The sequence below is a fragment of the Chiloscyllium plagiosum genome, unplaced genomic scaffold, assembly GCF_037043375.1.
Source record: "Chiloscyllium plagiosum isolate Xiang-an unplaced genomic scaffold, Cpla_swu_hap1 HiC_scaffold_16, whole genome shotgun sequence".
Lineage (NCBI taxonomy): Eukaryota > Metazoa > Chordata > Chondrichthyes > Orectolobiformes > Hemiscylliidae > Chiloscyllium > Chiloscyllium plagiosum.
In genome coordinates, this window is record NW_028270154.1 from 57,098,389 (window position 1) to 57,122,478 (window position 24,090).

At 40.0% G+C, this 24,090-nt stretch overlaps 1 protein-coding gene and 1 long non-coding RNA gene across 2 annotated transcripts in view; one reads left to right on the forward strand and one right to left on the reverse strand.

Moving 5' to 3' along the window:
* The window catches only part of neurl1b (neuralized E3 ubiquitin protein ligase 1B), a 498,938-nt gene that overhangs the window by 361,614 nt on the left and 113,234 nt on the right, over positions 1–24,090 (forward strand). The gene's annotated exons all lie outside the window — the stretch shown is intronic.
* On the reverse strand, positions 5,354–15,505 carry LOC148147551 (uncharacterized). The gene is made up of 4 exons (XR_015759657.1): positions 15,406–15,505; positions 14,459–14,563; positions 7,582–7,647; positions 5,354–6,172 (listed from the first exon to the last, which is right to left on the reverse strand). It is a non-coding gene; the product is annotated as an uncharacterized LOC148147551 (long non-coding RNA).

The following is a 24,090-nucleotide window of genomic DNA, read 5'->3' on the forward strand; positions in this document are numbered from 1 at the left end:
CAATAGTAATGAACATTTGTGCCCCAGAACTTACCACTCCCTAGCCAAACTGTTCCAATACAGTTACAACACTGGCATCTACGCGACGATGTGCAAAATTGCCTGAGCATGTCTACATAAAAAGCAGGACAAATCCAGCCCAGCCAATTACCGCCCCATCAGTCTATTGTCGATCATCAGTAAAGTGATGGAAGGTGTCATCAACGGTGCTAACTAGCAGTACCTACTCAGCAGTAACCTGCTCAGTGACACCCAATTTGGTTCCACCAGGGCCACTCAGCTCCTGAGCTTCTTACAGCCTTCGTTCAAAAATGGACAAAGAGCTAAATTCCAGAGATGAGGTGAGAGTGACAGCCCTTGATATCAAGGCTGCATTTGACCAAATGTAGCATCAAGGAGCCCTAGCAAAATTGCAGTTAATGGAAATCCAGGGGCAAAATCTCTGGGATCATACTTCGCACTTGGGAAAGTGGTTGTGGTTGTTGGAAGTCAGTCATCTCAGGACATTTCCATAGGAGTTTGTCAGAGTAGTGTCCTAAGCCAAACCCATCTTCAGCTGCTTCATCAATGACTGTCCCTCCATCATAAGGTCAGAAGTGGGGATGTTCACCAATGATTGCACAATGTTCAGCATCATTCTCGACTCCTCAGATACTGAAGCAGTCCTTGTTCAAATGTAACAATATCCGGACAATATCCAGGATTGGCTGATAAGTTGCGAATGACATTCGTACCATACAAATGCCAGGCTATGACCATCCCCAACAAGAGAACATCTAACCACCACCCCTTGACATTCAATGGTATTACCAGCTTGGGAATAATCATTGATCAAAAACTCAACTGGGCTCACCACATAAATGCAGTGGCTACAAGAGCAGGTCAGAAGCTAGGAATACTGTGGTAAGTAAATCATCTCCTGACTCCCCAAAACCTGTCCACCATCTACAAGGCACAAGTCAGGAGTGTGATGGAATATTCCCCACTTGCCTGGATGAGTGCAGGCCCAACAACACTCAAGAAGCTTGACACTATCCAGGACAAAGCAACCGCTTGATTGGCACTACATCCACTCCTTCCACCATCGACACTCAGTAGCAGCAATGTGTACTATCTACAAGATACACTGCAGAACAACACGATCTTTAGACAGCACCTTCCAAACCCACAACCACTTCCATCTTGAAGGACAAAGATAGACCTATGGGAATACCATCACCTTCAAGTTCCTCTCCAAGCCACTCACCATTCTGACTTGGAAATATATCATTGTTCCTTCTCTGTCGTTGGGTCAAAATCCTGGAATTCCCTCCCTAATGGCGTTGTGGGTCAACCCACAGCAGGTGGTCTGAAGTTGTTCACGAAAGCAGCTCACTACCACCTTCTCAAGGACAGCTAGGAACAGAAAATAGATGCCACATCCACAGAATGCAGGCATCAGGAAATTTCTGTCATCCAGGAATATTATAGAAGTCCAACAGGTTATATAAACGGTGTACCAGCTGGCATAGTTTTTACCTAACCTAGCCCAGGTAAAGTTTCCTCAGACAACTTTTGAAACTTCCCAATATCAGGTTCCTCCATCAAGTTCCATAAGGCTGCTGACAAACATGCCAAGATTTGTTTAAGTGCTCACGGAGCTGCCCTAGACTTGTACAAGACACATTAAATTCCTGAGCCAACACAACATTTGCAGTAAGCTCATGCTTTAAGTGGCTTAATAATGAGCCACATTGGTATCCCGCAACCGACACATGCAATTCACATTTAGACCATTTTCTTTCCTTTCTTTATCCATAAGTGCTCTTACATAAAACTGTATGTTTGCTTTTTCTCATTACCAAATCACCCAAGTAATTATTTTTCATCTATTAACCACTGGCAGTAAATTGTCCATGTTTCCAATTGAATAATTTACATGCAAAGCCTGTTAAGGGCAATGCAAACCAAAAATATAGGCAGGGAGGGGGATGGGGGCTAATTCAAAATGGTGTTGGAAGGGGACATGTTCAAACTTTCCCATTCAGGAGCAAACTGGGGACACCTGTACCACTGTGGCTGTTGACCTTCCAAGGTTGTGGGCTGTCAGGAACGTATCTGCCATCTTTAATTAAGTGAATGACATGGATGTGGCCAATTTATAGGGGAAGTTTGGGAGAGGAACCCAGAAGTGATTCTAACATTGGATCTATTTCAATAGTGCTTAAACTTCTGCCCTCTGAGCCCCTATATTAAGAGATGGTGAACTTGAAAGATTCATCAATTTAATTTTCTCATTTATTTGAGCATCCCTATTTGACAGGGATAAGTGAGGACTGCAGATGCTGGAGTTTAGAGTTGAGAGTGTGGTACTGGAAAAGCACACCAGGTCATGCAGCATCTAAAGAGCAGGAGAGTCGACATTACGGGTAAAAGCCCTTCCTCAGGAATGAGGCTGTGAGCCGAGGTGATGGTGAGATAAATGGGACGGGGGGTGTGGGGGAAGATAGCTGAGAGTGCGATAGGTAGGTGGAGGTGGTGGATAGGTAAGAGGGGAGGGTGGAGCAGATAGGTGGGAAGGACAGATTGAAGATGGCATACTTGCAGAATGCTTCAGACAACATTTCTGGGACACTCACACCAACCAACCCCACCGCCCTGTGGCTGAACACTTCAACTCCCTCTCCCGCTCCACCAAGGACATGCAGGTCCTGGGTCTCCTCCATCGCCACTCGCTAACCATCTGACACCTCGAGGAAGAACACCTCATCTTCCACCTCAGGACCCTCTGACCCCTTGGCATCAACTGGATTTCACCAGTTTCCTCATTTCTCCTCCCCCCACTTTATCCTAGAACCAACCTTCCAACTTGGCATTGCCCTCATGACCTGTCCTTCATGTTCATCTTCCTTCTCACCTATCCACTTCACCCTCCCCTCTGACCGATCACCATTACCCACACCTCCATCTACCTATCACACTCTTAGCTACCTTCCCCCCAGCCCTACTCCCTCCCATTTATCTCACCACCCCCTCAGCTCTCAGCCTCATTCCTGATGAAGGGCGTTTGCCCAAAAAATCGACTCTCCTACTCCTCGGATGCTGCCTGACCTGATGTGCTTTTCCAGCACCACACTCTCAATCCCTATTTGACACACCACATCATTGGAGACCAGTCCTTTTCTATAGCTGGCACAGATTGAATAGACAATCAAATTGTTACAAGGTTTCCAGCCTCGTGCCAAGGGAAAGCAGAAATGGTACACTCTTGTTTCTCTCTTTGTTTGGTGCCATCCTATGATATTTGAATAAGTATGTTTCAGCACTAAGCAGAAAGAAAATTTTAAGACTTTTGGTGGATAAAGTTAATTTCTTTTAAATGTTAAGTTAATGAACCCACGTGGCAGGAAGAATGTAGAATGTGGGAGAGGTAGTAAATATGTCTCAGCTGTGAAGTCCTACAAGAGACAGGAAAAGCAGTCTGTTTCCTGTGAGAATTTTTTACTGTTTTACTGATAAACAGACCATGAATTCTACTGTCTGCTTTATTACACCAGAAGATAAAATGAGACATCACCAGATGCTTTCATTCAAGCTGTATTAATGGCCTTTGGCAAAAAAAAAGCTTAAAGATCATGGGGAGGAAATATCTGCACTGCACAAAATGTAATATTGTCTTTTGTGTTGTATTTGGCTCAAATTTGATCTAATTGAGCTAATGAATCCAGCTTGATGGAGGAAATAATGGCTTGAGAGCAAAGAACTGGGCAGTCCAGTTTTCATCGGGTCATAGACTAGCAGCAATATATGTTAGATTAAGGCATTAACAGGATATGGCAATGGTGAAAGACTTTTAAGCTTATCTTCTACCTCCAAGGAAACAGCATTCCTCATTGACATGTGTCATGGGAATTACTTCATGGCAATGGCATCTGCAAGTTTCAAAACCTGGTCCACGTATCAGAATGATAGCTTATGCTCCCTCAGGCAATATAGGGCAATGTATTTCTGTCACAATCTTTTAATGTGATTACAGCAGCTAACCTGGCAGATACCGACCCTGAACTGTCATGACTTTTCAAGTATAGTCACCCTGGTAAATTTTGCTGGAAATGGAATTTCAGCTGGAATCCAACATGCCAGTACATTCCCATATATTTTTATCAGAGGCACTGAAAGGGACAGAGGGAGTGACCCCCCCATATGATTTGAATTCAAACTCTCCTGTCTCTCAGAATGATTGTACTAATAAAACAGCAGATGTAGAACTCATTTTAGAGCTTTACTTGGGATTGTGGCATGATTCTAATTCCATAATCTTATAAAATATTAAAAAATAATGTATTAAAGTATAAAGTATGCTTTACAAAGGAAAGTAATTCTCTCCTGTGGAGCTGATAAACTCACCCCCTCACTTTCATAAACAGGTAACGTCTGCCAGGATGCATCCACAGTGGGAAAGCTGTCAGCCATTGTAATGTCAAGCTCCCACCATCACAAAAAGTTACCAAAAAAGGTATCCATAAAGGAGAATCCCAATAAATAAATCTCCATACTGTGAGCAGGACGTGAACCCCATATGGATCTCTGGAGTCACAGCTACGAACATATTAATGGTATTCCTAGATCACTCGCAATATGGCATCAGAAAATAGATCACAATCTGAAATGGCAGTATTAAACAGTAACAGACATTGAAAACAATGTTGTACAATTTTATTAGTATCAAAGAGAGTTTTCTCTTGGGGAAGTGTTTAAAGGTGTCACCCTATACGTAATTGTGTCCTAGAGATCAAGAGATTTTTAGTGTGATCTGAAGTCATCACAGCTCGGCATGTAGATAACGTGCTGTTCAGTTTGCCTTGTTCACTCCTGAATTCAAAAGGAAAAATCAGCCAGCTTGTGAATGATCATTATTCAGCAACTACAGCTGGAGTGCAGTTGGTGTTGTTAAAAAAATGAGCATGTATTGATGCAGGATAAGGCCAAAATTCATGGTTGGAATTTTACATCAAAGCAAGAAAATCTCATTGGATGTAGGATAATACCAGCAGACTAGTATACTGTCTGGCACCAATCAATTTTTGGGTCACACACAGCAGTTCCTGCTTTCAGCAGTTTTTCAAAATTCAGTTCAATGTAACTATTTAATGAGTTTCGAGCAGATTACAGTAATAATAAAAATACTTAAATGACATGTTCAGGAATTCACCTCACAAACAAGGCTTGTTGAGGCTCGTCTCAACTTTATTTTTTTTTAAAGTTATGGCAAACTAATAATGTCAGACATTTCCACTGATAAAATACTAAATCTCTCCTAAGTTCAAAGTAGCTGTGTGACATGTTTGTTCAAGGGAAAAATAAATAAATAAATGAAACAAGATATCAAATTTATTAAAACATTTACTGTTTCTGTTGCAAACAAATATTTTTAAAACACTTTGATGTAGTTGTTTGTGCTAGTTGCTATCCTATTTTGCATGCAGGACATTATACCTAATATACACCTCTATTCCAAATACACAAAAAAATTCTGTAAAGTTCAAACTGACACATTGAAATAATGCAATGTTTCCTTGTGCTTTATGTCTTTGGAATTAACTGCTCATTATCTTCTAATGCATGTTGTACTACATGTTTTTTGAGAATTCTTGGTGATCTCCTTGCCACTATTGTCTTCTCACTTCACGAAGGTATCTGCTGTTCTGTAAACTTACAACTGGTCAGGGATAAATTATAATGATGTTTACAGTGGTTTCGCGCTTGAATTTCATGTGTGCCTTGCCAAATCTAATGCTGGACTTTGTACAAATCTATAATTCATTTTGGCTGCTTGTTATCATCCATGAATTGACACTTTCCCAGAGAGCTGATTATCTACTTAAAGTCAGTTTAATGAGGACATAAATGGGCTCCAAGATAAAAGAGGATGAGAAAGGGACCTCAGCTGGAAATTAGAACTGATTTTTAAGGCATAGTTTTTGCAAAAGAAATATAGTAACATACATACTTCAGCAATTTTAACAGCAATCAATACATCACAGTCAGAGGATTGGAGGACCAACTGAACTGAACAAAGTGACATGCTTACATAATCGTTTTCCTCCCATGAAGCAAAATGTTCCCCATTTAAGGGCATGAAAGCAACCGCATTGATGTAATAAACTTCAAGCAATTATTGTGAGCAAACGATCTGGAAGAAATAATTATAGAAATTTAGAACTGTTCCAGTGTTCTTTTCGTGTGTGTGTGTGTGTGTGCGCGCACCACCCCCACCCCCACCCCCGCCCCCCCCCAGCAGCCTGAATAAAAGTTAAAAAACAGCAACAGGCACTTCACAATCTTCGAATACTATTGTCGATTTGAAGAGTGATAGGTTAATTTGAACCAGTCCCCAAAATGTGACATTAAATTTTCAAAATCTCAAACCCAAACACAGTGCGACTCCAATGAGTCCAACTTATTAGTTTATCAAAAGGAGCATATGACAAGCCCACTGCTAGTAGATAGAATATTAATTTAAATATTTTAATGAAACTACATGTCCCAGATTTTATCTCTCTTTCAACTTTAACATGGTCCAGCTTGGTTTTCTAGATCTCTGAAAAAGAAAGCATTTTAAGAGAGATGAGATTTGCTGTGTGGAAGAGGAAGTGGTTTTCCAGCATCAGCTGTAGGCCAATAAGAAGCAGTAGTGTTCCCTCCTTGATACTTTCAACAAACCTCTTTTCCTTCCTGTGATTGAACCACTGCCATGTGATTACAGTTTCCAATTGTCGTCATCGATCCGTGAGATCACTAAGAACCAACCCCCACCACTATAAACCATAAAATCTTTCTCTAAGCATCACAATATTAACTTTTGCAACCCTCCAAATTAAGCTGTATCTACCAGCCCATTGCCCTCACACTATAATTTCTACAGCTATTCTGTAGAGTATTTCTACTCGTAACCTAACTACTTCAGGGCTTTAGCCTCTCATGCAACATAGCTTGTTTAACTCCATATCCAGTTAGTTACAGAGGAAGCCAGAAGTTAACCTTTGCTGCTGTTGTGCTTATAGCTGCTCTTGCAAGGAGATCTGCTGTCATGGTATGGCATTCTGTATTGTGCCATCCTCATTCATCTAATGTAGGTCATCTGCAACCACTATATGACCCAATTTTGAATGCTATCCTTCACTTTTTCTTCTGGAAAGCATTGCAGTAGCTTTAAGTTCTGATCAAATGACTGTAAAACTGAAAAAGAAATTTTCTTCTCTGGATATCACTTTTTAGCAGTTTTGCCTGTGAAATATCAAGCACCTTTTCATTTATCTTCTGGTCTCTATATACAATATTTAACTTCTGATCTCTACATACAATATTGAACATATGTTGTAGCATCCACATTTTTAAGGCCTTTTGCAAAGAGCCATACTTATCGACCAAAGTTTTGAGACCTACAGGAAAGTGGGTAGGATATCACATCTTATGAGTTTTCCCCATTAAAAACTTGAGTTTTCTTGTTGTTAACACATTCTTTGTCTTCATATAATTACTTTTGGCTATCTATATTTCTATTCACTGTTTCTTATTAGACAGTCAATATTCTATCCATACCAAAATAAAACAAAGAACAGCGGATTCTGGAAGTCTGAAACAAAACCTCAACAGGTCTGGAAGCATCTGTGAAGAGAAAACAGAGTTAATGTTTCAAGTCCAGTGACCTGTTTTCAAAACGTTCTTACTCTAGAGACTTGTCAACTCAGAGCTTCAACAATTATTCGGTACTACTTCCCTGGTAATTGTAATTTTCACGAGTTTCCCCCCTCCCTTTCAATTTCTGATGTACCGCTATTTCCAGAATGCTACGCGTATTCTCTCTCGTGGAGACTGACACAAAATATCTGTTCAATTTATCTGCTATCTCTTTATTCTTCATTTCTAATTCCCCAAATTAATTTTCCACAGGACCAACACTTACTTTGTCAACTCTTGTTTAAATACCTAAAGGAACTTTCAAAATCTGTTTTTCTATTGTTGCCTTTCTCTTTTACTCCAAATATTCCTTCCTTTTTAATCTTCTGATAATTTTTTTTTAAAATATTCTGTCCAACCTTCTAACCTGCCACCTATTCTTGTACAGTTATATGTCTTTTCTTTGAGTTTGATACAATCTTTGACTTTTTTACTTAACCACAGATGGTCATTCCGTCCCTGAGAGATTTTCCTATTTGTTGGACTATAACTATTCTGCAATTTCTGGAATTTCCCCTTAGATGCTTGCCACCAGTTTTCTATTGACCTTATTTTAAATTAAAAATAATATTCGTGGACCTACACTTCTGTCCCTCAAGCTGTATAAAATTCAGTCAAATTTCCCTAAAGCTGTGTGGTTATGCATGTTTTATGACAATTGTGGCATTAACTTCCATTTCCAGAAATCACTGCTGTGTATGGGCCTTGGAGACCCATGCAGCTGGTAAGGAAATTCAAGGCAACATTGATTCTGGTGGCTGTTACCCAGGGCCCTTTCACTATGAGGTCAGTAATTCATTAATAACTTAAAACCAGGTCTCATGTAGCCTCCTGTCTGGTTAATGCCATAGCATGTTGGTTAAGAAATTGCTCCAAGCTTTCAATGAATTCTTCATTTAGATGACATTTTCCCATCTGATTTTTCCACTCTACACATGGATCAGAATCCTACATAATAATTGTTGGTTATTTATAGAGGATACAAAAAAAATTCTCATAATTCCTGCAGATCATGACTGAATAAGGGAAGAACTTGGTAAAATTAAAATCAGCAAATTGGTGGACGTGTAGATTGATAAGCCTGATAGACTTAATCTTAAGGTCTTAGAAAAAGGTGGCTAAGGAGGTAGTAGATGTGTTGGTGTTAATTTTCCAAAGTCCATTAGATAGGCTCTATCGGATTGGAAAGTAGCAAATATACCTCTCGATTCAAGAAGATTCCTTTAGTTAGGAAGGCAAATGCAATGATGGCATTTATTTCAAGAGGACTCGAATATGAAAGCAGGCACGTAGTTCTGAGGCTCAACAAGGCTCTGGCCAGACCACATTTAGAGTATTATGTGCAGTTTTGGGCCCCATATCTCAGAAAGGATATACTAGCCCTGGAGCATGTTCAGAGGAAATTCATGAGAATGATCCCAGGAATGAAGAGCTTACCATACGGGGAAAGTTTGAAGACTCTGCATCTACACTCAATGGCATTTAGAAGGATGAGTGGGGCTCTAATTGAAACTTACAGAATACTGAATGGCCTGGACAGAATCGATGTTGGGAAGATGTTTTAATTGGTAGGAGAGACTAGGATCTAAGGGTACAGCCTTAGAGAAAATCATAGAATCCCTACAGTGTGGAAACAGGCCAACAAGTTTACACCAACCCTCCGAAGAGTAACCTATCCAGACCCATTCCCCTACCCTGTTATCCCACATTTACCCCTGACTAATGCATCCAACCTACACATCCCTGAACACCATGGACAATTTAACATGGCTAATTCACCTAACCTTCACATCTTTAGATTGTGGGAGGAAACCAGAGCATCCAGAGAAAACCCATATAGACACAGGGGACTGTGCAAACTCTACACAGACAGTCGCCTGAGGCTGGAATCGACCCCGAGTCCCTGGCGCTGTGAGGCAGCAGCGCCAACCACTGTGCCGCTCCACAGTAAAGGGAAAACCTTTTAGAGACAAGGAGAAACTTCTTCAGCCAGAGCGTGGTGAATCAATGGAATTCCATGCCACATAAGGCTGTGGAGGCAAGGTCATTGAGTATATTTAAGATGAAGATAGATAGGTTCTTGGTTGTAAAAGGGGTCAAGGGTTATGGGGAGAAAGTGGGAGAATGGGATCGAGAAGCTTATCAGCCAAGACTGGATGGTGGACCAGGCTGGATGGGGTGAATGATCTAATTTCTGCTCCTATGTTCTATGGTCTTATGGTCTCAAGAGAGGGAGGCAGAAAGAAATACTAGGCCATTTAGCTTGATGTCTGTCATGAGGAAGGTGTTAGAATGGATCATTAAGAAGTTGTAGCTAGACATTTGGAAAATTGCAAAGTGGTAGGAAAGAGTCAGAATGATTTTGTGGAAGAGAAATTTATTGCAGTTCCTTGAAGGAGTAACATGTCCTGTGGATAACTGGGAGCCTGGTGATGCTGTGTACTTGGACATCCAGCAAGTATTTGACAAGGTTTCATGCAAAAGCTTTTTGCATAAAGTAGGAGTAGAGGCTAACATGTGAGAATGGATCGAAGATTGGCTAGCTGGCAGAAAACAGAGTACAGAGGAAATTCGATTATCCAAATTTTGGATTAATCTGGATAACATCACAAGGTCCTGATGCTTGGCTTAACTGTGTTGTCCGGCATTCGATTATCTGAACAAAATACTCTCCGTCTGTGTCATTTGGATAAATGAGGTTTCTCTGTATATGGATAAGTATGTCTTTTTTTTCATATTGACCAGATCTGATGAGTGAGGTCCCTCAGATGTCTGTGTTGGGCTTTCAACCTTTTAAACTTTATAGCAATTGCTTAGATGAGAGGACCAAAGGCATTATCACGAAATATACAGATGACCTAAAGATAAGAAAGTATATTATGAAGATGTCACAACAAGAATGTATGCCCATATATAGATTAAGTGAGTAGACAAAAATCTGTTACTATAATATGGACAAAAATCTGTTACTATCATATGGGAAAACGTGAAGTTATTCATTTTGACAGGACAAATAAAGTGTGTTAGCTAAATAGAGAATGACTGCAGAATTCTGAGATACAAAGTGATCTAGGTGTTTTAGTGCATGAATCACAAAAAAACGTTAGGATGCAGATACAACAAGTGATTAAGAAGGCTAATGGAATGCTGCCATTTAGTATGAGTGTAATTGAACATGCAAGTAAAGATTTCTGAAGAAGAGTCATACTAAACCCAAATGGTAACTCTGTTTCTCTCTTCACAGATACAGCCAGAGCTGCTGAGTTCCTCTAGCACTTTCTGATTGCATCTCCAGCATCCACGCTCCTTTGTTTTTATGAAAGAAAGGATGTTATGTTTCAGCTATATAGAGCATTGATGAGAGCACATCTTGATTGCTGTGTGCAGTTTCTGTCTCCTTATTTGAGAAAGGATGAAAATGCATTGGAGAGATTTATGAGATTGATACCTGCAACAAGTTAGTGGTCCTTCACTCAGAGGATTGTTTGACTAAGAACTTGGCCTCAGAAAATGATAAAGGTGGGGTCATTGAATATTTTTAAGGTGGAGGTAGATGGTTCCCTTGACTAACAGGAATCTAATGGTTACTGAGGATAGATGAGAATGTGTAATTCAGAACACTGGCAGATGAGTCTCATCTTCTTGAATGTTAGAGCAAGCTTGAAAGGCCAATAGCCTACTTACTGTCTGGATTCATATGATCAAGTGTAGAATCCATTAAATGAACTAAGTGTATATCAGATTTCACTATATTGAGAAAGCCACTAATTCACAAAAACATATTTACTACATTTAAATTCCTAAATCTCCATAAAACCATATCGAAACAAATGCCTGAAATTTTAAATGCCTTGACTGGTCCCTTTGAAAGCTTTTCTAGTCCTTTGATAACTTGCCAGTTCTTTAATAAATCTGCCAGTCCTTTGACAGTTTTGACAATTCTTTGACAGTATTGTCTTTGCCAGTTTGACAATTCCAGGGTTTAAACATTTTGTATACACACATATCTATTTTTGACAATCCCAAAAAAAACTTATCTCAGATGGATACGTGATCACTTGCAAAAGGTGCCTCATCTCTCTCGAAAGGTGCCTTATCTCCACCAAAGGGCAGCTTACTTCCTTCCAAAATGGACCAGGATCAGATCCAAACATATGCTTTACCTCTCTAAAAGGGAAGAACTTTGGTTATCTGAACAAATTCACAAGATTCAGACCTGCTCTTACCTGGTCGCATCTACACACTTATGGTTTCAGAGACCCATCTAAACAAAATCATGGTGTAGGGAGGAAACTGATGATTTTAATGGATAACTACCTTCATAAATCGTGCATACTCTAATCCTGAGTCAAGTCCCTTCTTATCCAGAAAAAAATGATAGGTGCTTTGTTTGTGGTCGGAATTCAAAAATAGCTAGGTTCTACTATTTTTGCCACAATTTAGAGGTTCTCTATCCTGATAAAAATTTGGACTAAAGGATATGCTTGATTAAGTGATTGGCCAAAAACTGGGAAATAATGTGGGCAAGTAGTGGATTGTCCACTTTGGAAAAAGAAGAAATGCAGAACATTATTTAACTTGAGCGAGATTGCAGAATGCTGCAGTACAGAGGGATCTGATTGTCCTTTTATATGAATCACAAAATGTTAACATGCAATTAGAGCAACTAATTGGGCAGACAAGTGGAATGTTGGACTTTATTGCAAGTGGGATGGAATATAAAGAAGAAGTTTCTTGCTAAATCCACACATTGGTGAAAGAATGCCTTGTGTTCTCTGTACAATTCTATTGTCCATACCTGAAGAAGGATATACCTGCATTAGAAATAATTCAGACAAAGCACCCATGACTAATTCCTGGGATGAAGATGTTGGCTTATGAGGAAATATTGAGCAGGTTGGGTCTTCACTCATTGGCATTCAGAAGATTATTGAATGTGTAAAATTCTAAGGAGGTTTGATTGGCTAGATGTTGATCTTTTTGGGGGAGGAGCTTGAATTAAGGGGCAGAATTTAAAAATATTTACAATGAGGTTAAAGTTATTTTTTTCAGAGGGTCATCAGTCTTTGAATTCTTTTCTGCAAAGCACAGTGGAGGTTGTGTCATTGAATATATTCACAGTCATAATTTATGATCACAAACTTAGTCATTGATGAAGGGGAAACAAGCAGAAAACTGTAATTAATGCTGTAATTGGGCCAGCTACGATCTTATTAAGTTGTAGAGTCAGCTTAACAGGCTGAATATTGTACTCCTGCTCTTATTTCTTATGCACCTCTGTGTCAAGAAACCTTTTTTTTTGAGTACTCATAGGAGTAATAATAAATTACCAGCTCCCCTAAGGTCGAGTGGTGAGGGAGAGGAGTGGTGATGATTTGGGAAAAAATAATTTCCATTATTGCAGATAAGACAAAAACAAAGAAAATATTTCAGAATGAACTATAGTGTCCCTTTAAAGTGGTGATATGATACATTGTCGCCCTTGTGATGCCTGCTGGTCACACAAGTGGGTGACCTTTTTTTTAGATTAGATTAGATTACAGTGTGGAAACAGGCCCTTCGGCCCAACAAGTCCACACCGACCCGCCGAAGCGAAACCCACCCATACCCCTACATTTACCCCTTACCTAACACTATGGGCAATTTAGTATGGCCAATTCACCTGACCCTGCACATCTTTGGACTGTGGGAGGAAACCGGAGCACCCGGAGGAAACCCACGCAGACACGGGGAGAACGTGCAAACTCCACACAGTCAGTCGCCTGAGGCGGGAATTGAACCCGGGTCTCTGGTGCTGTGAGGCAGCAGTGCTAACCACTGTGCCACCGTGCTGCCCAAACCTTATAGAGGTTTACAAAATTTTGAAGGGCATGGATAGGGTGAATAGACAGTCTTTTCGCTGGAGTCGGGGAGTCCACAACTAGAGGGCATAGGTTTAGGTTGAGAGGGGAAAGATATAAAAGAGACCGAAGGAGCAACTTTTTCACACAGAGGGTGGTACGTGTATGGAATGAGCTGCCAGAGGAAGTGGTGGAGGCTGGTACAATTGCAACATTTCAAAGGCATCTGGATGGGTATATGAATAGGAAGGGTTTGGAGGGATATGGGCCAAGTGCTGGCAGGTGGGACTAGATTGGGTTGGGATGTTTGGTTGGCATGGACGGATTGGATGAAGGGTCTGTTTCCGTGCTGTACATCTCTATGACTATGACGCTATGACCACTGTATGCCTCCTCTCTTTATGTAAGCACAAATTATTATCCAATATAATTCCCTCACCTGTGGGCATTTAATCTCAATTTATATTGTTGATAGACCCCAGGATATTAATCTGGCTATTTGAAAGATTAACCATGCATACTGCAGAGTTAAAACTCCTCCCTTTCTGCACCGTAACCCCACCCTCCGCCCCCAATAACTATAGTGCTAGCAACATGACCACTTTGCCATAAATTTTCACGAATGCTCTCAGTACTCCTCCAGCCAGTACTTCTCCAGCAATTTCCAATTTGAGTACTTTACCCTCTTCTGTCCATCACACCACCCGATTAAAACTTACCTCTGCACCACTTTGCAAAACGCACATGATCCGCCTCACTGCATATGCTTCCTCCTGAAATAGTTTATTCTGGCCATGGGGAGATATAAACAGTCTTCTGTTCTTCACAAATTTAAATGCAGATTCCCAGCTCCTTCATGTTTGAGTTTCTGCCCATTACATTTATCTGTTATCACTAACCTGCTCAATCATTTCCTTTCTGTACCTTCAATGCTCCAGTTCTCACAAAATTGAATGCAGTTTCCCACGCCTGTCACTCCCAGGGTACAGCCCATATTTCCTTCTCTAAAGATAAAGGAATAGAAATTGAAGTGTAGCTGATTATGTTAGTTATTAATTGCTTGGCAGCCCCAAATCACTCTCTAATTCCTCTATCCTGAAACTCTCATGATAGTGCACCATCTCCCTCTCACCTTTCCACCATGTCTTACCTTTAAATTCTAAAGACTGGCCATTCAATATCTTCCCCATACGGCTCTTAATCACTCAGCTCCTCTCCTTCATACCCATATTAGCTGCTATCATTTAGGATACCCATTACTAGGTACCATCCCTCTCTCCTCAATTCTACAGTTGCCATAAGCTTTCTCAAAATAATTATCAACTCATCTATCCTTCAATTCTTTCTCTTTCTTAGTTACATTCTGTGCCTCAATAATATCATCTATAATCACAAAGGTTAACTTAAATATTGTACACTACTTAACCTCATGTCCACCTGTGCACCACCACATTAGGTCACTTAATTCTCATACAGTGCTGGAATACTTGTGCAACATTCAATGATCTTCTTGCTGGTCTACTAGCCAACAAAACAGATTACCTAGTCATTATCAAATTTCTGTTTGTTAGACCTTGCTGCGTACAAATTAGCTGTTTGCCTTTCCTACATTGTGATAAGCTGTATCGATACTTGGTCTCTCAGTTAACCATATGTCTAAATGTTCTTATCTTCAAATAAACAACCCATATTATTGTTTCACCAGTCTTTGTTCTGTAACATGTACATTTACGTCAAAGGGAAGAATTTAATATTGAAGTAATTCATTGGCTATAAATCTCTTTGGGAGATCTTAATGGTTTGAAGACACAATATGAATGCAGTTTCTTTCTTTGTTCTGGTGTACCTTGGAGGTGTTCCACTAGATTAATTTTCCTGTATTAGCATGCATTGTTGTTTGCTTCAGTTTTGAATTTCTTTCAGGGGTGGTTCAAGCTGTCCGCTCCTACAATAATAACAAGAGCACAAATACAAATAGAGGTTTTCATAATTATTCAGCTTCTCACCCCCCCAATGAGAACAGGACCCCGATGCTTGCCAGCGATGATGAAAACCAAAGACACCATGTCACTGCAAGCAAATAAAAAGCATTGTCCCACTCTGCGCTACTCTCCCATTGCCACCTCTGTGAATGTTTTCTTAATATGTCATAACATTTACCCATTGTCCAGAATGCATTTTGTCTTTTGTCTCCTGCATGTACAAGTGGCAACAATACAGTCTCAGCAGTCTAGAAACTGACCCAGAAGATATGCCCTCTTTGCCGTCTGAAGGAGAAGGCACTGATGCCTCCTGCACCCTCCAACAGTCAGCATTTTTTTAGATTCAAGTTGGGTGTCACTGTTGCTGAGCAGATGTTAGAGCCTTTGACCGACAGTGCCAGTACACTCCTGTCTTAGAATTAACTCAGGACTACTCATGTTGACTTTGAGACATGGCCATTTCATTGAAGCACGTGCAGAGTTTTTGCCATGGCACATGATGCAGATGTGAGATTAATGTAACACAGTCACATACAGCAACCTGTCCACACCAAAAGGCAAATCAAGGTAAAATACTGTGAGACTTTAAGCTCCAGCTGAGGAGCAAGCACAAAAGGCAAGGCAAGGATGTTCTGAGCATCAAAGTCAGCGCAAAGTAAGTAAGTGCTAAGAGAGTGAGAAAGGAACCCTAAAATGCCCTCTGGGTCGAATTCATGAGATGGATTTGCCCAGGTTTGGTAGTTTGCACTGAGCACAAATTATCTTGGCAGCAGCATTAGATTGAAGGGCGGTGCCCACTCCAAAGTGCAGCAGTGAAATGCAAAACCAAATTGTATCTGGGTCAGAAATATGCCATGGCGATGCAGTGCGGTTGGTAGTGTTTGTGTGTGTGTGTATCTGTGTGACCACTGCCATAAGCATATATTTTGAGCATTTAGACATGCCTTCCTGTGGATATAATCCCATTTCCTGGTAAATTGGTTACTGTTAGAGAAAACTTCAGTAGTTAACCCATATCTATTTGAGATGAATTACTTGCAATTTAGCAGCATGTTACTAAGTTATAATATATATTGCAGATATCTTTTAATAAATTGAGCAATAGTCAATGAAAGAAATTATTCCAATTCCTTTCACATGAGTAACCCGCTACCAGCTTTCTGATATAGTTAATATGGTGATGGCTGAGATCTTAGTCATTCACTTGGTGGCTTGTTTGTAGTTTAAGCAGAACGTGTAATGTGCTGTATATGAACCTCAGTCATAGATCAAAGAGAGGTACAGCACGGAAACAGACTCTTCGGTCCAACAGGTCCATACTGACCAGATATACTAAATTGATCTAGTCCCATTTGGCCCATATTCGCTAAAACCTTCCTATTCATGTACCCATCCAGATGCCTTTTAAATTGTTGTAATTGTACCAGCCTCCACCACTTCCTCTGGCAGCTCATTCCATACACACACCATTCTTTGTGTGGTCCCTTATGTCCTTTTTAAATCTTTCCCCTCTCCCCTTAAACCTACGCCCTCTAGTTCAGGACTCCCCCACCTCAGGGAAAAGACCTTATCTATTTACCCTATCATGCCCATTATGATTTTATAAACCTCTATAAGATTACCCCTCAGCCTCCAACGCTCCAGGGAAAACAGCCCCAGGTTATTCAGCCTCTTCAGATAGCTCAAACACTCCAACGCTGACAACATTCTTGTAAATATTTTCTGAACCCTTTCAAGTTACAACATCTTATTAATAGGAGGGAGACCAGAATTACACACAATATTCCAAAAGTGGCCTAGCCAATGTCATGTACAGCTGCAACATGACCTCCCAACTCCTATACTCAATAAAAGATAGCACATCAAATGCCTTCTTCACTATCCGATCTACTTGTGACTCCACTTTCAAAGAACTATGAACCTTCATTCCAAGATCTCTTTGTTCAGCAATACTCCCCTGGACCTTACCATTAAGTGTATAAGTCTTGTCCTGATTTACCTTTCCAAAATGCAGCACCTCACATTTATCTAAATTAACTTCCATCTGCCACTCAACAGCCCTTTGGTCCATCTGATCAAGATCCCATTGAACTCTGAGGTAACCTTCTTTGCTGTCCACTACACCTCCAATTTTTGTTTCATCTGCAAACTTACTAACTATACCTCCCATGTTGACATCCAAATCATTTATATAAATGATGAAAAGCAGTGGGCCCAGCACTGATCCTTGTGGCACTCCACTGGTCACAGGCCTCCAGTCTGAAAAGCAACCCTCCACCACCATTGTCTTTTTTCACACCTTCAAGCCAGTCCAAATGGCTAATTATCTCTGTATTCTCCCTGAGCATATGTTCCACATCTTTTATCGCATGTCTTTTGCATAAACTTTTTTCTTTTATAATTTTATTCAGTACGTGATTCAATCTATTCTAGTTATTGTTGTGTTCAGTTTCTATATTCATGAATGACTGGAGAGCAGAACTGTGCTGATTCATGGTGATCTGTGAAAAGTGCAATTTCCAAATTTGACCAACCTTAGATTTGAAGTGTTAGAGTGTGCATGGGAGGATTGGTGACTGAAGCTTAGGGGCACTAACCTAATGTCAACAGTAGAAGTCTGAACTATTTTGATTGTTTCAAGTTTCAGATGTGGCTTGCCTGCATTGATTAATATCTCACTGCTTTGGAAGATGGGCTACGGGCAGGACAACACCAGTTTAAAGCAAATTTGCACAGTTAAACTGAGGTACCGTTTAATACAGAAGTAATCTTTGACATTAGGGTTTGCATTCAGGGCCTTATCTGCCAGAAATAATGTCATGCTCCCTCTGATAGAAACCTTTACTCCTACAGTATCATTCTCCAGGTTTCTAATATTGCCTCATCTGATGAGTCCACTTTTTTTTTGAGCTGATTTTTACTAAAGATCAGCTATCTCTATCTAAGTTGATAAACAATCTGAAGCCATCCATAAGTAGATCTCCTTCTTTGCTGATTCCTTTGAAACACATATTGTTTCCTGAAGCTTGTTCAGTTTTTGTTTTTAATACCAATAAACAGTGACCAACGTCATTTGCGTTACTGAGTAAAGGAAGAAAATCTCTGGCTAAAATGCAAAGCAACACAAAACCAAAAGCAAAATGTCAGGCAAATAAAAATCACAAAGCAGTTTTTCCAGCTGTTCAGACAGATACCAATTATCAGCATACATTTAGAACTATGCATCTTTTTCACTGAAAGTGCCCGTTTCGGATCCTTACCATCTGCTGGACAGGAACATCACTGAAGGTGGTGTTGAGATCCCATTGAGGAGATAGGATCCCTTCATGCATAGCTGTTGAGATACTTTCCCCTTCCTATTTGATTCTAGCCAACATAGAATAATCTTGGAATTTGAAACTGTTTGAAGAGCAACAGTGCAGGTACATTTACTGATGGGAATATCAGTTTGTGCGTCATTGATAAGTTTAATCATGTTTACATATTTTCAAAATGACATGAGGTCGGTGTGTCCTTGAACAGCACAAGATCAACTGCATATACATACTTAAAACCAATGAATCTGAAGTATATTAAAGTATACTTACAGTCCAAATAAAAGCCCAATTTCAAAAGTACAAACATTGCAGGGAAATCTGGAGAATCTAAAGGGCCAGGATACACTTTAAAATGGTATGACTTGTAAAAGTATCCTGTATATTATTGCATTTTAGGACATATGTTTGGGTCCATATTTTAATTTATTTGATTGACTGATTTTTTTTAATGCATGGACCAGTTATCTGTCAAGAACCCCTGTTATAGTCTCTGAATTAACTAAATTTCCATGAACAACTACAACATAATGACCAGATATGAGACTTATACGTAAATTCTAATTGAAAGATCTGGGTGTATGAATCTTTGTAATTTTTAGGCTTTAACCATCCCACCAGCAAGATGGGAGCATATATTTCTAAAAGGAAATGTACCCATACCAGATTTGGAAAAGAAAGAAGAATAGGTGTTCGGGTTAATGCCAAGGGTGCTGGGAGACTAACACCCTTTTCAATCACTGTTTTTCAAGTTGAAATTATCCCAAAAGATTGACCCCAACTGTGGTCAATAAAAACTGCCCTTGAAACTGCCTGGCACCTAAAAGGAAAGTTGTTAAAATTTACTTAATTTAATATGAAACCTAACTTTACCCACCTACAATAATGACGACTGACACATTTTCCAATCATTGCTATTACTCCACAATGGGAAAACACACAATATTTATATATTTCTTCCCTTTCCCATTTGCAGTGCTAAATTCATATGATTCTTCCTTTATGTTAGCTACACCATCATTCCCAACCTTCAGACATTTCTAGGACCACTAATTGCTCACTATCTTGACACCCCCCAAATTTCTGATCCCTGCAGCCTCACTGTCAACACCTAGTGTCTGATTGCCAACCCATAGTCAGCCAGAAATGCTGAGTGGATTATATTTTTAACCTCCTTCTGAAGTTCCCAGCATCATAAATGCCAATCTTCAGCAAGTTAGATTTAATCCACATGATATTAAACAAAATCAGCTAGCTGCAGTTGATGCCATGGGTTTGGACAACATCTTGGCTTCAGTGCTATAGATCTGAAGATCAGAAATAGCTGTACTCTGAACCAATCTCTTCCAGAACTGCCCTTGAAACTACCGAGCAATGTTAAAAATTGCCCAGGCAGGTCATTGCCACAAAAAGCAAGACAGCTCCAACCCAGCCACATATTGGCCCATCTATCTATTTCTTGTCATTAACAGAGATGAAAGGCATCATCAACCATGACATCAAAAGATACTTACCAATAATCTGTTAAGTTTGAATCCTGGCATGATTATTTGGCAGCAAACCCCACTACAGCCTTAGTTCATGCATGGACAAAACAGCTGAATTTCAGAGATGAGATTGGAGCGATGAACTTGACATCCAGGCAAATCTGACTAAGTATAGCATCAGGAAGCCTACATGAAAACGAAGTCGATTGAAATCAGGAAAACTCTCCACTGGTTGGAGTCATACTACTATAAAGGATGATTGTTGTGGCTGTTAGGTGTTAATCATCTCAGCCAAAGGACATTGTTGCCAGAGTTCCTCAAGATAGCTTCATAGGCCCTGCCCATTTTGATTTGCTCCATCATTGGGGTCATAATGGAACTGTTTATTGGTGATTACATAGTATTCAGTACCATATGCAGTTCCTACAATACTGCAGCAAGATGTAGACAATATCAGGCTTGGTCTGATAGGTTTCTTTCATGCCATACAAATGCCCTGCAAAGATCATCTAATCATTTACCTATGATGTTCAACGGAATTAGTATCCCTGAATCACCTATCGACCTCCTGGGAATCATCACTAATCAGAAATCTACATGAGGAAGCTAATATAAAGAACATGAACAATAAGAAGCTGAAAATTCTGTGACGAGTAATTCACAACTTGGTTCAAAATCTGCAATTCCCTTCCAAACAGTACTATGGATGTACCTACACCATAGAAAGTGCAGTAGTCAAGAAGGCAGCCTCATCACCATTTGCTCAAGGGTAATTCTGGATGGGCAACCATTTCCATGTTCTGTGAATAAATAAGAAAGTAGAAGCAGAATCCATTGAAATATTGCTGGCATGCAATATTAAAGAGAGGGCCAAAGCAAGCAAATATACAGGAAATCATAATGCCTACTTAAACAAAAGTGTCCAGAAAAATAAGCTAATGACAAAGCTTATTGCAAAGAATTTCGGGTCATTTTTAAGGATAGATTTGCATTTATTTTTCTTAACTTTTAAAATAACTCCCTCTATTCCAAAATTGAAGAATACATGATCACGAATTAAAATGTTTATAGGCATGTTCTTTTTGATGAAACATGTGGTGTTGGACTGTTTAAAAAAAAGTTTCCATTCATGTTTTCCACTGTAATATCAAAAGGAAGACTACATAACATACATAATGCTTTCTGCCCTGGTTGTAAAATGATTAAAATTCTGATTCAACCATCTGCCAAATACCACTAATTTTTTTTTGGAATGCTAGCATTTATCATTTAGATGATGTCAAGTAGTTTAATGATAGGACTGTTACCAAAGGAAAAATGCCCTAGGTCACAGATGAGAATTATTAGCCAGGGTTTCCATTTCCGATCACTGTCCTGTGACCCTTCGCACAGTGGTTCACAAACTGACTGCTGAAAGGAAACAGTAGTTCTGCAATTTTCATGCATGGGGAGTGAACATTTTGTATGAGTACCAGTTGGCATCCATCGCTAATGGAAAAGCTCATAAGCGTGAGTCAGGTGCTTCAGAGAGGAAAGAAGTAAAAAAGAAGAAAATTAAAGTATTTTGGTCGAAATGAATAAGATTTAAAGAAGATTGGCACTTATGTTCTCCCAGCAGGATCATCAACTTGAATATCATGGGACTAAAGAGATGCAATGACTCACTTCAACTACTAGAATAGTGGGAATTATTTCCTAAAATAGCTACATTAATGGGTTGTTACCTTGATTCTGAAAGTGTGAATAAACACCCTGCACAGGAAGGCAATATTACTAGGAATGATTCAAGACCATACTATATTGTCAAAAATGTTGAAAATGCTTCAATGCAATATCAAAAGAACTAGGGATGTTGAAAATCTGAAACAAAAATGGCATTCTGAAGAAGGGTCACTGAACCGAAAACGGTAACTCTGATTTCTCTCCACAGATGCTGCCAGTCCTGTTGAGATTTTCCAGCAAGTTCTGTTTTTGTTTCATGTTTCTATGTAAAGACTCTACGTATTAAACTGTCTCTTTTAATTCATGGTAAAAGGGGATTACATAACTTTCCTGCTGGTTCTATCTACTAACCTGATTATAATGGGCTCTGGGCACTCACGGTTACTTCTGTTGAAATCTAATGTTAATTTTCACACTTGAACACAAAGATAGAAGTTGTTGGACTGACTTGGGGCTATCTCAGAAACTTTGGACAAAGAGAGAGTGAGAGAAGGAATGCATGTTTGAGTCAACAAAGGAAAAATGATTTTTGTTTAGCTGCCACAGAAAATGGTGAGAAGATGTTCTCCAGTTGAAGAAATAGAACCTGTGGAAATTTAAAGATGCTGACTGCTTTACTTGAGTCACAGAATCACTTGAGTGAATCATGCTACTGAAGGCTGTTTCATATTTCACTTAAGATTGAGTGAAAAGGCCTTTGACAATAACTCTGAGAACTTAGCATCTGTTTCCAGCATCTGCAGTCATTGTTCTTACCTCACAAGGACATTACCTGGGTCTCTGGGCTAACAGATAGTAGCACTAGGTCATCACTTCCCATTGTGTGTTATAAAATCCACAGTATACCAGTGATCTAGAGGAGCTCTAACCTCACAGAGACAGGGAGTGATATGGTCAGGGAAAAAAATGGGCGGCACGGTGGCACAGTGGTTAGCACTGCTGCCTCACAGCGCCAGAGACCCGGGTTCAATTCCCGCCTCTGGTGACTGACTGTGTGGAGTTTGCACGTTCTCCCCATGTCTGCGTGGGTTTCCTCCGGGTGCTCCGGTTTCCTCCCACAGTCCAAAGATGTGCAGGTCAGGCGAATTGGCCATGCTAAATTGCCCGTAGTGTTAGGTAAGGGGTAAATGTAGGAGTATGGGTGGGTTGCGCTTCGGCGGGGCGGTGTGGACTTGTTGGGCCGAAGGGCCTGTTTCCATACTGTAAGTAATCTAATCTTAGCAAAGCAGAGAAATGCAATCTTTTGGAACCTGGGAGTAACTTTGGGCTGCTTCTTGTGAAGAATGCACTCTACAGAGAGTGCACTGCACCATATAAATATGTGATAAAACAGAAAGGCCCTGATCTGCATTTTCCTTTATTAACCTTGTTTTATTTTTCTTCTTCTCTCCTCTCAGTCACTCATCTTTTTCCACTCAATGGCTCAGTAGGTCTTGCGCCTGTACCACAGTAAACAGAAATGATCAAGCTCAGCTACTGTAGTATGGGAATTCAAGTGTGTGAAAATACCTATAATTAATGCCTTGTCTATAGTTTGGTGTATTAATTGATTACAATACTGGAACAGCTTGGCTAGTGGCATGGCAAGTTCTGGAGCACAAGTCTTCAGTAGTATTGCAGGAATATTGTTACAGCCGTTAAGCTTTGTAGTACCAAGCTTCATATCGCATGGAGCAAATCATATTGGCTAAACACTGGTAACTATGATGTTGCCAACTACCAGAAGAGGCCAAGATGAATCTCCATTCAGTAGCTCTGACTGATGATTGTTGAAAATGCTTCAGCCCTATTTTTTCCACTGTGCTTTGGCTCCCTAATTGTTGAGGATGAGAATATTTTATAGTTTCCATCAATCATAACTGGATGTGACAAGACTCCAGAGTGTCAAGCTGAACTGTTGCATGTGGCATCACTTAGCTCTGTCTGTTGCATGCTGCTTACTCTGCTCTGCATACAAGTAGACCTGTGTTGTAACTTCACCCAGTTGATGCTTATTTTTATGTCTGCTTGATGCAGCTCCTGTAAT